Genomic DNA, 14553 nt, shown 5'->3' with positions numbered 1-14553 from the left:
CCTTGGAAGTGAAGATGCAGGCCTTGGCCTTGTCTGTACCATAAGGAGGAAAAAATGAATCAATATATTTGGTTCTCTTCAGTTGTATTGTTTCACCCTGTAGGGCATGGGTGCCTAATTCTTTCACCAGAGATGGAGGACAGATAAAGAGAAGAAAGTAGCAACCACAGACAACCCTCCATGAAGATGACTGTGGTAAAGGGAATGCCCTATCTGAATATTTGGGAATAAAGTCATCACCTTCAGTCCAGCAAGGGGACCAATCCTGCTCAAAACAAAGGAGAACAGTGACATTATAGCTGGGATGTTTGTGAACCTTGGGTTGTTCTCTTTGGAACAAATGAAAAGCAGTTAACATAGATGCAACTGGCATTGTTGACAAGCCCAACATCACAACTCTGGGGTTTCACTTTGAGAAACTGAGGCTTATTTTTGAAATTTGGGAGGTTAAGAACAGAACATAATGATCCCTAGAATGTTCACTTGCAGCAATCCTGGGTTTTGTGCATATTTAAAAAGGGATACTGAGCTTTCCTATATTCATTACAAAGTCCTCTCGGCCTCCAAATCTTCCTATAAAATGCCTATGTTTCATCTTTAGATACATTCTGTGACTGAATATGATTATGGGATATTACATGCATCCTTGTCTATTCAAAAGATCATGAAAAAAATGCCCATCATTAAAACCCCAAAGTGATTGGATTGGCATGAGGAACGGGGATGGGTCTGGCATGAGAGAGAGGATCTGACTCTGGGATTTCATGAAATCCAAAACAATAGGACAGCTGCTTTTCTATAAACAGATTATTATTATTATTTCTACCTAGACAGCTTGATAGCAGCCATTATCTTCTTTCTGGGTGTCTTATCAAGTTCCGGCTGTGTGCAGCATGGGTGATAAGGAATGAGAAATGTCACCCATGGGATTGCCAAAGATTATTTCCATGCACTGCTGTTCAGCAAAAGCCAATCCCTTAGAACTGAAAAGTAGTCCTATTGTTCACACTGGGCAGTTGCTATTCTGACTACACCAAGAGAGCAGAAAGAGGATGTAGTTGCCATTGTGTGAAAGATTGAAATTTCATTACTCTAAGCTAAAGTTCAAGCAGTCTTGATTTTGAAAAGCAGAATCATCATGGAATATCTTTGAAGAGGGAGAAGACAAGGCAGGGAAAGAAGAATGAAATGAGCTCAGAGCTTTTCAGGACTATGAGGGAGTATAAAAAGAGAGAGAGAGAGAAGAGAGAGAGAAAAGGTATAATACTTTCAATCACTGGAACTTAAAATGCCAGGTATCCAAGCCTTGAACAAATTGAGCTTCACTGCATAACCATAATTTGTGATCAGATTGCTTAATGTAAAGATTCCATTCTACATATTATTCATCAGAAAATAGTTAATTTGCTGAATTTTTATTTAGTTGTCTTTGGTTCACATTAAGTTCTTGAATGAAATTAATCTGTTGATATTGAAAAGTATTCTTTTGTTTCTCAATGAAAAAAATAAATGTTTTATTACAGATGTGTGTTGCTCTAAATATTTGAGGGAAAAAACAAAATCTTATTTTATTTTTATTCTAGTATCTCAGCATCTCAGCCTTTTCTCTTCCTAGAGAAAACACTGTATTAGGAAAAAACCAAACCAAACCAAACCAAACCAAAACAACAGCAAAAACTGAAGCATATGATTAATTTGTACTATATTCATATGGAATTTCCTCCCAAAGTATTCAGAGTTCTTTAATCTCCTTTAGACACAGTTTTAGAGTCATGCTGATGTAATATAAGCTCCTTGGAAGGGAGCCAAATAAAATTTTTCCAACATTTTAAATCACTATTCTGAAATTGGAATTTCAGATTAATAAAATACTTTGCTCTTAAACCAACAACTTCTGAAATTAGATTTCAATCACAGAATCATAAAAAATGAGGAATGGGAGGAGGTTGGGAAGGTAAAGAGCAAAGAGAGTGCACTAAGAAAGAAAGAAGAACATGGGAAAAGAGGAAGGGACTTTGATATCCTTTTTTTTTATTTTTATTTTTTCAAAGATTTATTTATTTATTCAGAGAGAGAGAGAGAGAGGCAGAGACACAGGCATAGGGAGAAGCGGGCTCCATGCGGGGAGCCTGATGTGGGACTCGATCCCTGGTCTCCAGGATCATGCCCTGAGCTGCAGGCGGCGCTAAACCGCTGCCCACCGGGGCTGCCCTTTTAGAATGCGATCTCTGGAGAGGGGTGAGGGGCAAGACCTGTTCTTGATGTTTCTATAACACCTCAAACAGAGTAAGTATTCAGGAAGTATTTGTTAAATGAATTAGTGCAAGATGTGTAGAAAATATGGTTTCAGTGTTAATATATCCAAAGGAATATCCTTCTAACTAAACAAGTTTTTTTGAAGTTCTTTCTTGCCCCTGCTATCTAGAGCTTCACCAACTTTAATACATATATGAATTATCTGGGGATCTTATTAAAATGAAGATTCTAATTCAGTAGACCTGGGATAGGGATCTGAGATCCTGCATTTCTACCAAGGTCCTATGGAATGCTGATGCACTGGCCCATGGAATATACTCTTAAGTAGCAATGTGCTAGAGTTAAGACATGGGGGGCTGGGCTGGCAGTCATGAACTCTGAGTTTTTGTCTCTGACATTAGCCATTTGGGTTTTTAAGCCAAGTGATTTGTTTTCTTAGCTCCAGTCTCCCCATCTGTATAATGAGTGGGTTCTTACAGCCTTAATATTTCAGGGTGAAAGAAAGAAAAAGAAAAGGAAGGAAAGAAGGAAGCAAGAAAAACATTTAGAGAATGCCTAGCCTGTCTCTAGAAATCCTAAGGAGGCTGAATTAATCCCTTCCAAAGTCGCACAGGTAATTTGGCATAGCTGAATTGTGATTCAGTTGATTTGTAATTTCTAACAGAGTAATTTTCCACTATCATTTCTTTTATCGTTATTAATTATTTTTGTGGGTTGCGTACAATTTGCTTGATGCAATACTAAGTGTTGGGAATACAAAGATGAGTAAATTATCATATTTTATTATCAAATCTCTTGCCTGATTAACTGAGAGTTTTCCATGCTTCAAGGTGACAAGCAACTCATCAGTGCAAATGTCTAATATGTGTGTTAATATGCTAGTCATTCCTTCTCAGTGATATAACATATTAATGGTTACAATAGAATGTCAGCAAAGATGGCCCCAATTCTCCAACTATTTCCTATCCATTCCCTTTGCTGTGAGATTTTCCAGTTTATCATATCAAAAGGTGAGATTCTTTTCCCCCACTTCCTCTTTTGGGGCTGGTTTGCTGTGAATAATAGAATGCAGTGGAAGGGATGAAGGGCCAGTTCTAAGTCTTGGCTACAAGAGCTCTTGTCCATCTTGTTTCCTTCCTAGGACTACTGCCGCTATCACTAGACAAGCCTGGGACAGACTCTTGGAGGATGAAGGATCACAAGGAGTGATCAACTGTCCCAGCTGAGGCCAATCTAGACCAGTCTACAGCAAGCCCTTGCACAGATATGTGTGAAAACCCAAACAAGAGCAGCACATTTGCTTACTGAGTCCACTGTTGACCACAGATACACCACTAAGTCAGCTGAAACCAGAACTGATAGGGTATGTCCAGTTTATGCCCATTCATAAACTCCTGAGCAATAATAAATGCTTTTTAAAGCCAATTATTTTGAGGTGCTTTGTTATGTAGCATAGTTAAGCAGTAGGACGGCTTTCTGAACACGAAGCTTTCGTTTAGATAAATGATTTTAGTTTGGATTCTCTCTAGAAAATAATAGGTGAGAATTTATGGGGGTGGCATGGGCTTTACTAACTTTCATATTTTTTCAGTTCCTTCTCACCTTACAAAAAAAGGGGGGCATTTAGTTTGTATTGTTTTTCCTTTTACTGATAACAGAAAGGTGTGCAAGGATGACAGGAAATGCTGTTTGGAGATTGAAGCCGAAGGTAATATACATGCATATTCCTGTTCCAAAGGAAGCAAAAAAGACAGTCAAGATCTGAAATCACAAAAGAAAATGCATGTTTGAGTTGTGGTTTTGCTATGTAGGTAGGCTATCTTGAGCTTTGGTTTTCTTCTTGGTAATCAGGTATAACGATAGCTGCCTGTCTTCCTTCAAATGTTGTCATGAGAATGGACAGATGTAGTAATACAAAAATGCTCTGTCAAAGGTATTTGCAAAAGACATATCTGATAAAGAGTTAGTATGCAAAATCTATGAAGAGCTTATCAAACTCAACACCCAAAAAACAATCTAGTTAAAAGTGGGCAGAAGTCATGAATGGCTGTTTTTCCAAAGAAGACATCCAGGTGACTAACAGACACACAAAAAGATGCTCAACATCACTCGCCATCAGGGAAATAGAAATCGAAACTATAATGAGATATCACCTCACACCTGTCAGAATGTCTAAAATTAGCAACACAAGAAACAACAGATGTTAGTGAGGATGCAGAGAAAGGGGAACCCTCTCGTACTGTCAGTGGGAATGCAAGCAGATACAGCCACCCTGGAAAACAGTATGGAAGTTCTTCAAAAACTTAAAAATAGAAATACCTATGCTCCAGCAATTGCACTGCAAGGTGTTTACCCAATGAATACAAAAATACTGATGTGAAGGGACACATGCACCCTGATGTTTATAGCAGTGCTAACAACAACAGCCAAATTATGGGAAGAGTCCAAATGTCCATTGACTGGATAAAGATGTTGTAGTGTGTGTGTGTGTCTCTGTGTGTGTAATGGAATACTACTCAGCCATCAAAAAGAATGAAATCTTGCCATTTGCAACAATGTAGATAGAATTACAGGGTATTATGCTAAGCTAAATAAGTCAGTCAGAGAAAGGCAAATACCGTATGATTTTGGTCATATGTGGAATTTAAGAAACAAAATAGATGAATATAAGGAAAATAAGAGAGAGGCAAATCATAAAACAGACTCTTGATGATAGAGAACAAACTGAGGATTACTGGAAGAGAAGTGGGCAGGAGGCTGGGCTAAATGGGTGATAGGCATTAAGGAGGACACGAAAAAAAAAAGAGGACACCTGATATGATGAGCACTGAGTGTTATAAGTAAGCGATGAATCACTAAATTCTACTTGTGAAACTAATATTATACTGTATGTTAACTAACTGGAATTTAAATAAAAACTTGAAACAAACAAAACCAACCAAACAAAAAACAACCAGTCTCATTTTAGGACAAAATTACTTTCATTTCCCTCCACAAAATTGTATTTCCATTCCTCATACTTTTTTTTTACCAAAAGCACATCTCTTACTTTTCTTGCAGAGTTATTTCCTTTAGGATTTCCAGAAGTTTTAATTATATTCATTAGAATTTTTAATTCTTAGAGATGCCTGGGTGGCTCAGCGGTTGAGTGTCTGCCTTCAGCTCAGGGCGTGATCCTGTGTCTGGGTATTGAGTCCCACATTGTGCTCCCTGTGAGAAGCCTGCTTCTCCCTCTGCCTATGTCTCTGCCTCTCTCTCTGTCTCTCATGAATAAATAAATAAAATCTTTAAAAACATTCTTAATGCTTAGAAACCTTAATTTCTAAGTAAAAACCAAGTAGTAAGCAATTGTCTGTCATATCAGCATTTTTTAATTTGCAAATTTATGGATAAATCTAAGAATTTTTAGAAAATTTTTTTGCAGTACAATCTTTTAATATAGCATAAAACATGTTTACTAACATGTTTACCCAGATTTATCTTTAGTTTCTCTATAATAAGACACAAGTACATAAACCTATTTTTATAATAAAAAATGCTTTGTCAAAGAGTAAGTGGTTTACAAATGTTACTTGTGCTAAACATTATACTCAATTCATTATACTTTCACATAATAGCATCTAGTTATTATTGAGAAGTCATTATTCCCTTTATATGTATAAAAGAACAACTACCTTATATACATTATATGGTTTTCAAATACCTTTTATTTATCACATTCTGATTCTCCAGGGATGCTCAGAAATATATATCTTTATATTCTCATTTGGCAGATGGGAAATCTCTGCTGTTTTCTGTAAGATGGTATCTCTAAAGCAAGATCATGGACAGATTTGCTAAGACAGGAACCCCAATATTTTTGGAAGGTTTTTTTTTTTTTAAGATTTATTTATTTGAGAGAGACAGAGAGAGAGAGAAGGTGTGTCACTCATGTGAGAATAGGGGGAGGGGCAGAGGGGGAGAGAGAGAGAATCTCAAGCGGACTCCCTGCTGAGTGTGGAGTCCATTGCACAGCTCGATCTCTCGACCCTGAGATCAGGACCTGAGTGGAAACCAAGAGTCGGATGCTTAACTGACTAAGCCACCCAGGTGCCCCATGGAGGTTTTTGTTTCTGTTTTTGTTTTTAGAGTCACATTTGGTGAATAAATCAGATCTGTGGCTTTTATTACCTGGTAGAAGCCTCACCTAGCATTACAATTTTTTTCAAAACAGCTATAGTCTATGAGGTGCTATTCTTTTTTTCCCCAAGGCATTTTTAAAATGACAAAAAGATAATGGTTCCTCTGAAATTGCATCTCAACCTGATACTTATATTCTTAAGTCATCGGATTATCTATTTGATGATGTTAATGGACTAAACATACAATTAAATTATTATCCTCAGAGCTCGAGCAGTGAATTTTAATTTTTGATTATGTAGTTGTTTTGGCTGATAATGTGGGCACTGGGCTCAAGCAATCTCTACCCCAAATATGTACAAGGGCCCAAGGATAACGCTAAGCTTATTTTGACCATATCTTATCATTGTTCTAGTCGTGTTATATTTTGAGAGGATGATGGACAGTTGCTATTGCGACATTATAATAGCTGCCATTAATAACAGCTGACTGTGTCAGCACTCATTTGGTTCTCACAACAGCCCATTGGATGAGATCTGTCATTATTCCCATTTTATAGACGAGGGAACTGAGGCACAGACAGATTGAGTAAATGGCCTGAAGACACACAGCTGGTAACTGACAGGACTAGATTTTTAGCTTAGGCCATGGCAATAGAAAATTCCTATACTACACACCTCTGTTTTTTGTACTATAAGCTTTTCTCTAAGACAGACACCAAGAAAAATGCTATATGTTCATAAGCACTATAAACACTAGGAAATGCAGAAATCTTCTAGCACTCAGTTCCTTGTTGGAAGTTTTCCGTGTGCTATATGCATGGAAGATGTAAAGGAAGTAGAAGAAATGTTCCCTCCTAATGGACCTGAAGATTTGTGGGTGGTGATGATCTTTCTGGAAGGGTGGGAGAGCAAAGCTGGTGCTAGAAATTTTGAAGGTTATAGTGGGGTGGCAATTGATAGTAACCCACGAAATCACTTCATTTCAAGGCACGGCTGTCCAGATTCCATTTGGGTCTGTTAGTCCTTGAAATACAGCAGTCTTGCTTCTATCCTCGATTCTTCAAATTGAGAAAGCACTAGGCTGCTCTAAAATTTTTTCTCACAGTCCTTCTGTCCACATCTCGTGGTTTCTACTTACTTCCATGTCAGCTCGGACATGGATGGTAAACCCTTCGCAAATTTCTATGTGAAAGCCAACCTATGTCAGGTATGGATTGAACTCCGTACTGCAAAAATTTGTATGTTGAAATTCTAACCCCTGACACCTCAGAATGTGATCTTATTTGAAGATAGAATAGTTGCAAATGCAGTTAAATTAAGATGAGGTCATACAGGGAGGGAGTGGGCCCCTAACTTAGAGGTGTCCTTATAAAAAGAGGAAATTTGAACATAAATACAGATGCAGGGAGAACACTTGTGAAGATAAGACAGAGATCAGGGTGATGCTTCTATACATCAAGAAACACCAAGGATGGCCAGCAAACCACCAGAAGCTAGCAAAAAGTCATGAGACGGAAGGACCCTCAGAAGGACCCTCAGAAGGAGCCAACCCTGCTGACACCTGGATCTCAGATGTCTATCTAGCCACCAGTATTGTGACAATAAATTTCTTCACTGGTTTTTGGTACTTTGCTATGGCAGCCCAAGCAAATGAAGACACTATCGAACATTTCCTCAGTTGAGTAGGTTTTACTGAAGATATTTGGGGATGGGGAGGCACATCACAGGGAGAGGTCAAATCACAAAGCCCACAACATCCCCCATTAAATTGCCTTATCTCTCTCTCCCCCTACTCTCTCTCCTCATCTTCTTCATCTCAGGTTAATCTCTAAATATCCACTTTCAAATTTGTCTCACTATTTTGTCAGTATTTTCCTTTCCTTTGAAGTTGAGGCTACAACCAACATCTAGATCCTGGGGCTCAGTTGTTAGCCCAACCATTCATCAAAGTACATGTAAAACACAAACGGTCCATTCATTTAGAGAAATTCCTATGCCAAATGTTATAGTAAGAACATTTTTCTAGATGGCCTGGTTTCAAATCTTGGCTCTGCTACTTACCAGCTATGTGAACTTGAGCAAGTTACTTCACCTCTCTGAAATGAGGAAAATAAAAATAGTAGTAATTGCAGTGCAGACTCTCTGCCTCAGATTTGGTGTCTCCTCCCACCAAAATAGACTGAGGCAGATATTTGCATAGAGATGGTGCATTGGGCAAGGCTCTCAGGAATAGCACTGTAAGGGAGTGGGATGAATAGTAGGGATGGCGAGAGAGTTGACTTGGGATGTAGGTACGAGTAGGTAGGTCCTCAGCCCTTTCCATGGGAAGCTGTCCTTCAGAGCAGTCTCATATTAAGGTAAGTGGGCCTTGCCTTCATCCAGTCTCACTCACAACAACTCGTTATTGAAAGCAGGCTACACCCAGCAAGTGTTCATCACCTTTGGGAAGGCAGTTCCCTTAGGCTGAAAGCAATTTTTTGAGAGCAACATAGCTCTGCGCAGTTGGTTACCAACAGCATCCTGATATCTGGGGAATGCAGGTCTTGGCCACCTGTCAAATTTCCAGGCAGGCAGGAAAGTTTCCAGGTGACACCTCACAGCATTTACTACAGGGTTCTTGTGAGCATGAAACAAGTTACTATATAAAATATGCTTGGAACAGTGGCTGGTGTGTGGTCAGCCCTGCATACATGAGAACCATCTTGTACTCAGGGTCTGCATGAGCAAGTTGTAGCTTTCTGTAGTTACACACAGTTTACAAAATAATTTCACGATTTTGATTCTTACAGAGGGCCCAGAGGTGAGTGAAGTAGTAGATACCTCATTTCAAATACTTTCTAAGGAAACAGGTTCAGAGCAGTCAAATACCTTGTCCAATGACACTCAGGTGGTAGGGACTTATCCTCTCTGTTTTTAATTTCCTCCTCCTGACTTGTAAGCATGGCTAATTTTGGAAGCCACAAGTACCCATGTGCGGGCTCAGTCTCACCAATCCTAATCTCAGGACAGATGGTTTTAAGGATTTACAATGCCCCAGTCCAAAACCAGGATTCCGCCTCCATGGTCTCATGGCTGGCTCGGCCCTACCCTGAGCCATGCTGAAGTCACAAAGACAGCTGATGGGGATGCAGGCATTTCAGCAGGGAAGGTTGACCAGCTGGTTTTAAGAGCCCTTGTGTGATAGCCTTGACCTTAATGGTTTCTATGTGTTGTTGGGTACATCTGGCCTGCCACCTCAAAGACCTGGTTTTGTGTTGTCTGAGAAGAGAGAAGGCTTTCAGGGGAACAGTACACTAAACAAATACAGAAAAGACTGGTAGTTAAGCCAGAATTCTACTTTTTAAAATTACTCCAAATACTTGAATCCCCAGAGCAATACAGTTTTTTCCCCTACAGGCAAACTAATCAAACATTTGCTTGGTGAACTTAACATCAGGGCAAAGGGAATTGTTTGGTCTTAAGAAATATACCTCACCTAAGATGCTGGGAGCCTCTTTTCTCTTGTATAGCAGTGCCAGCCTCAAATGCCTTAATGCCTTTTTCTGGATACCAGAGGCCCCACACCCCTGGTTAGGGTTGTACACGCACTGCTGGTCTTTGTCTCTGGGACCCTCATTTTATTATGTTCCATGGTTGACCAACTTGCCTTTTGAGACCATCACATTAATAACTCTAATGAGTTTACAGGCAAGGCCTACTCTAGCCAGATGGTCACTCTGACTCCTTAGAGAGATTTTGCACATTTCTGTGCTGACTTCACGACTTACCTCTCAGAGGGCAGTGCTATGCTCTTTATTTAGAGAGACAGCAGAGTAAGCAGAGTAAGCAGAGTGTTTAGAGCTCACACTCTGAAATTAGATTGCCCGGGCTTACATCAGCTTGGTTTTGCTAACAGTGTGACCTGTGACTGGTTATTTTCATTTGATGTGACTCATTTCCTTTAGCCACACAGTGGAGGTGATAGTAGTACAGACTTTATAGGGTTGCTTAAAGATTTAGTAAAGTAATTGGTTTAAAGCACTTGGAAAAGTGGCTGGACAAAAAGCAATGCCTAATAAATCTTAATTAATGAGATACATCTTATGGATGATTGCTTACAAACTAATAATCAGAAAGACTATTCACTGAGTGCTGCTATATCTGTGCCCTATTATAAGACTTTTACTTGAATATCACTTAAACTTTTCAAAACTCCCAGTAGGTCAGAAAATATTTTGAGTTTATTTTATGGGCAATTAAATAGAGACAGGAAGAGTAGAAACCATAGTCAAGAGGTGGAGCTGGTAATCTAGGGAATCAAGATTATCATCTCTATAAATCACGTACATGTTCAAACCTGCAAATTAATTTGAATGCTGCTGTCTATGCTGGGGTCCTTTCCTTGATAACATTGTGCCTTACCCTCATGCCCTACAGTGTTTTTCCCAATTCCAGAAAGACAAAAACTAGATTTTTCATGTCACCAGGAAGCTGGAGCTCTATTACTTACCGATTTACATTCCTGTTTCTCCAGCTTGCTTATCCCCCCTATCTAAGCACTACTGTATTCCAAGTCCCCCTTATCCTAGGCCACCCAACTGCCAGGGCTCTTCTGACACTGTGCTGAAGTCTCCCGATAGCAACTGCTACATAAATCTTCACCAGCTCCCTGTTGCAGCTCCTCAGGGTAACATATCCTACCAGCCCAACTGTACTTCCTTCAAACATAGGCAATCGGGTCCTGCCCTGCCACACTCCAAATGGAGAACAGTCATAGGTTTTGGGGTCCTTTGTGTTGCCTGCTGGGGTAGTTCTTAACCAGGGAAAATCCATACTTTTAAGACCATACTGGTCTTAAAATATAATTATAAAAGAACTGGAATTGAACCCTTGTCTCCTGATTCTACATTTGTCCCTGCAGGTGAGGTTGAAAGATGGTGGCTGGGGACTAGTTGTTTGGGTGTAGACCACATGGATAGAGGTAGGGCCTGGAGTCTGAGACCCAAGGCTCCAGCAAGACACTTCTACCAACGTAGTAGAGGATCCTGGGAGCTAAAGGACTAAGCCATGATACGATTAAAACAGAGGCAGCCCAAACCCCAAGGGAGACCACATGGTCAGAGAAGCAAGAGGTAAGGATGGAGACTGAATCACATGGAGAGAATGAGCAAAAAGAATTTCCAGATGACTCTCTCAATTACCATTGCTCTTTGTAACTCACATATTTCAGATGTGTGTGCATGGGGTGGAGACATCCCAAGCAACTGAAAGGTCCTGGGATTAGTGGGACAGGCTCAGATCCTTTCTGTTTTACCACCCGCCACCTCATCATCTTAAGTCTGAGGAGCAGGTATAGTGTTTCTACAGCTCTTCAACAGCTTCCAGCCTGTTAAATAGTGTTGAGTCCTATCGTTGGAAAGAGAAGGTGGAGTTTCCTTTTTGTGATTCATGAAAGTATGTCATGAGGCTCAGGTACTGTCAGGATTTTGATATTGCTCTTGGGCAGCTTTAGATGACTGGGCACACCGTATCGCTGCCTCAGGCTCCGCAATCACCCTTAAAAAGCATGGGATTATTTCATTTCCATGTACTTTTGTCCATGCCATCCCTTCTACCAGCTGTACCGCTTCTCCTCTCTTTGTGACACAGCTGAAGCAAGCATCCTCTGATTGGGTACTTCCTCTGTTGTGTGCATGCTTCTGTTGTAATAATAGCGCTTGATATTTACTGTACACTGAGTATGCATCATGCACAATCAATTTATGAATCAGGTATTATTATCTTCATATAACGGATAAAAACTGAGACTTTAGGTAAATTCATAATTCTCCCAAGATAATCTGTATCAACAAAATTCAAACCCAGATGCCTGACTTTGGAACCTGAGTTTTAACCACTATGAAAGCCATCTGCAGGCCATACATAGCTTCATTCATCCATCTTTCAAATACTCATTGAGGACTTCCTATATACAAAGAGCCTCTTGGCTCTGGAATACAACAATGAGCAAAACAGATAAAATCCTTACCTTCATGGAGTTTGCATTTCACTGGGAGAGGCTGACAGTACACAGATATGTACATATGTAATGTAATGCCAGGAAATTGTAAATGCAGTGAAAAAAAAGTAACATAGGAAAAGAGAACAGAGGACACCAGAGAGTTGTCTTTTAAGTGATGAGTGATGGAAGATTGCTCTGAGGAAGGGATGTATTGGCAAAAATCTGACAAAATGGCATTATTTCCTACACCACAAAAAAAGTGATCTCTCTTCTAAAGGCAGAGCTAGGTTTATTTATGTCTCCCCAACAAGATTCCAGGTTTACAGTACCCCAAAGATGATTGTATGATGAAAAGAAGAATATGATTATGAATGCTAAACAATGGGCTAGAAAGTCATGTCTGAAGTAGCAAGTGTTTTACGAGAGCATATTCCTAGGGGTTTAATTGGAGGAGAACGCAGTAAGCAAATGTTTCTCTCAACTCCTTGCATTTCAAGACCCAATAACTTTCCAGCCAAGAAATATGTGCTATCCCCTCTCCCCAGTGTTTTCTGTGGCTTGCATTTTCATTGACTAAATATATTTCAACACACAATCCATGGTAGGGAGACTTGGTCAGCTTCCTTTTTTTTTTTTTTCTTTTTTCTTAGGGGAACTTTACAAAGAGGAATGATTGTATCTGTCTACTGGATATTCCTATAACTACCTACAGCACCAAAGTTCTTGAAAGCTGACATGATCAAAGGGGATTGAGTTCTGAAACTATACTTGTCAAGGTAGAACATTTGATACTTAAGTCAGCTACACCTTAATGATTTCATGATCTCACACCAACTCCTAGAAAGAATCTGCTTTTATTCATGAATGCCAAATAATGGGGAAACAGAAGCCCTTGCAGTTTCTTGGTAATTGGGAGGGAAAGGAAGGCTTGGATATTCATGCAGCCTTTCATTCATATCTTTGTCTCCTAGGTGTTGAGATGCTATAAACCAATAACCAACTCTGTCCAAAAGAGAAGGAAAGCTAGAGGCTAACTCTGAAAATGTAGGCTGTTTCAGAACAATAAATCAAAATTGGACAGCCCTCATGAGAAAAGTAAGAGAGTTATTTGCAATTTTCATTTAATTAACCTGTGTGGATTTCCCTATTAATGTATGAACTTCATGCTGAGCCTCTGCAGATTCAAGGGTCACAAGGGAATTAGAGAGAGAGAGAGAGAGAGAGAGAGAGAGAGAGAGAGTTAGTCCAGGGACTAAAGGCAGGGATGAAGGTAGGCATGGAGGAGTGACAGGCTAAACACTTGGACTGGTCAGATGTGTTGAATGTTTTTCTTTTTCTTTTTTAAGATGTGTTGAATGTTGATGTCCATGCAGCATCCACATCAGATATTGCCAACATTTATGAGTACACTCTAAATATCCTGATCAGTTCCAGAATACGGTCTTTTCTCTTTTTCTCTTTCCAACCTCTCTGTTTTACTGCCCCATATTCCCAAGCACACCCCATCAGATGCCAGATGGGGGCTGTCTCAGGCTCTAAAATTACCCAACATGCCATTGATTAAGACCATCACTCGGAGCTCATCCAGAAGTCTACCTCAGGGAGTTAGAAATAAGTATGTGATTCTCTTTATAGACTGACATGTAAATTATGAATTTGCCTTTTAATGAAAGACATTTTAATATTTTATTTCTTAGTCTGGCAAGATATAGTACCTTCAGGAAAAGAAATGTCACTCCCCACCCCTGAAGCCATGATAGACATTGTTAATCAATCTCCACACTTTCTTTGCTCCTGGTCTGGGCCTCAAAATAATTTACAAAACAGTGCTCCAGGTAGCAACTATCACCTGGTCAGGGTAGGATTGCAATTGAAATCTCCTTGTCATCTTTGTGCTACATGGTGTTCTGTTTTACTTACTCTTTACTTGATATAAATCAATATCAATATCTATCTATCTATCTATCTATCTATCTATCTATCTATCTATCTCAGCAGAATCCTCACATGTAGTCCTATGGTATGCCTTAAAGAATTAATATATTTAAAATTAATAAGAACCTTAAGTCTGCATGATTAAATAAGAGTGCATAGTTATCATTGCTTGAATGAAAAGCATTACAATGCACCATTTAATTTACACCGGAAATCTCTGTATTGTAATAGATATCAAGAAGACCTCTTTAATGTTGAGGT

The 14553-nt window shown here is 39.4% G+C and overlaps 1 long non-coding RNA gene across 1 annotated transcript in view; it reads left to right on the top strand.

Annotated features, from left to right (window-relative positions):
• The window catches only part of LOC140602859 (uncharacterized), a 109087-nt gene extending 105406 nt beyond the window's left edge, over positions 1–3681 (top strand). Inside the window, exons 9-10 of the long non-coding RNA XR_012005792.1 lie at positions 2750–2869; positions 3398–3681. This is a non-coding gene — a long non-coding RNA (uncharacterized lncRNA). The remainder of the gene's footprint in view (positions 1–2749; positions 2870–3397) is intronic.
• Positions 3682–14553: the final 10872 nt, after the last annotated feature.

The sequence above is a fragment of the Canis lupus genome, chromosome 13 (genome assembly GCF_048164855.1).
Source record: "Canis lupus baileyi chromosome 13, mCanLup2.hap1, whole genome shotgun sequence".
NCBI lineage: Eukaryota > Metazoa > Chordata > Mammalia > Carnivora > Canidae > Canis > Canis lupus.
Note: the sequence above shows the minus strand (reverse complement) of the source record. Positions and strands in the feature narration are given on the sequence as shown.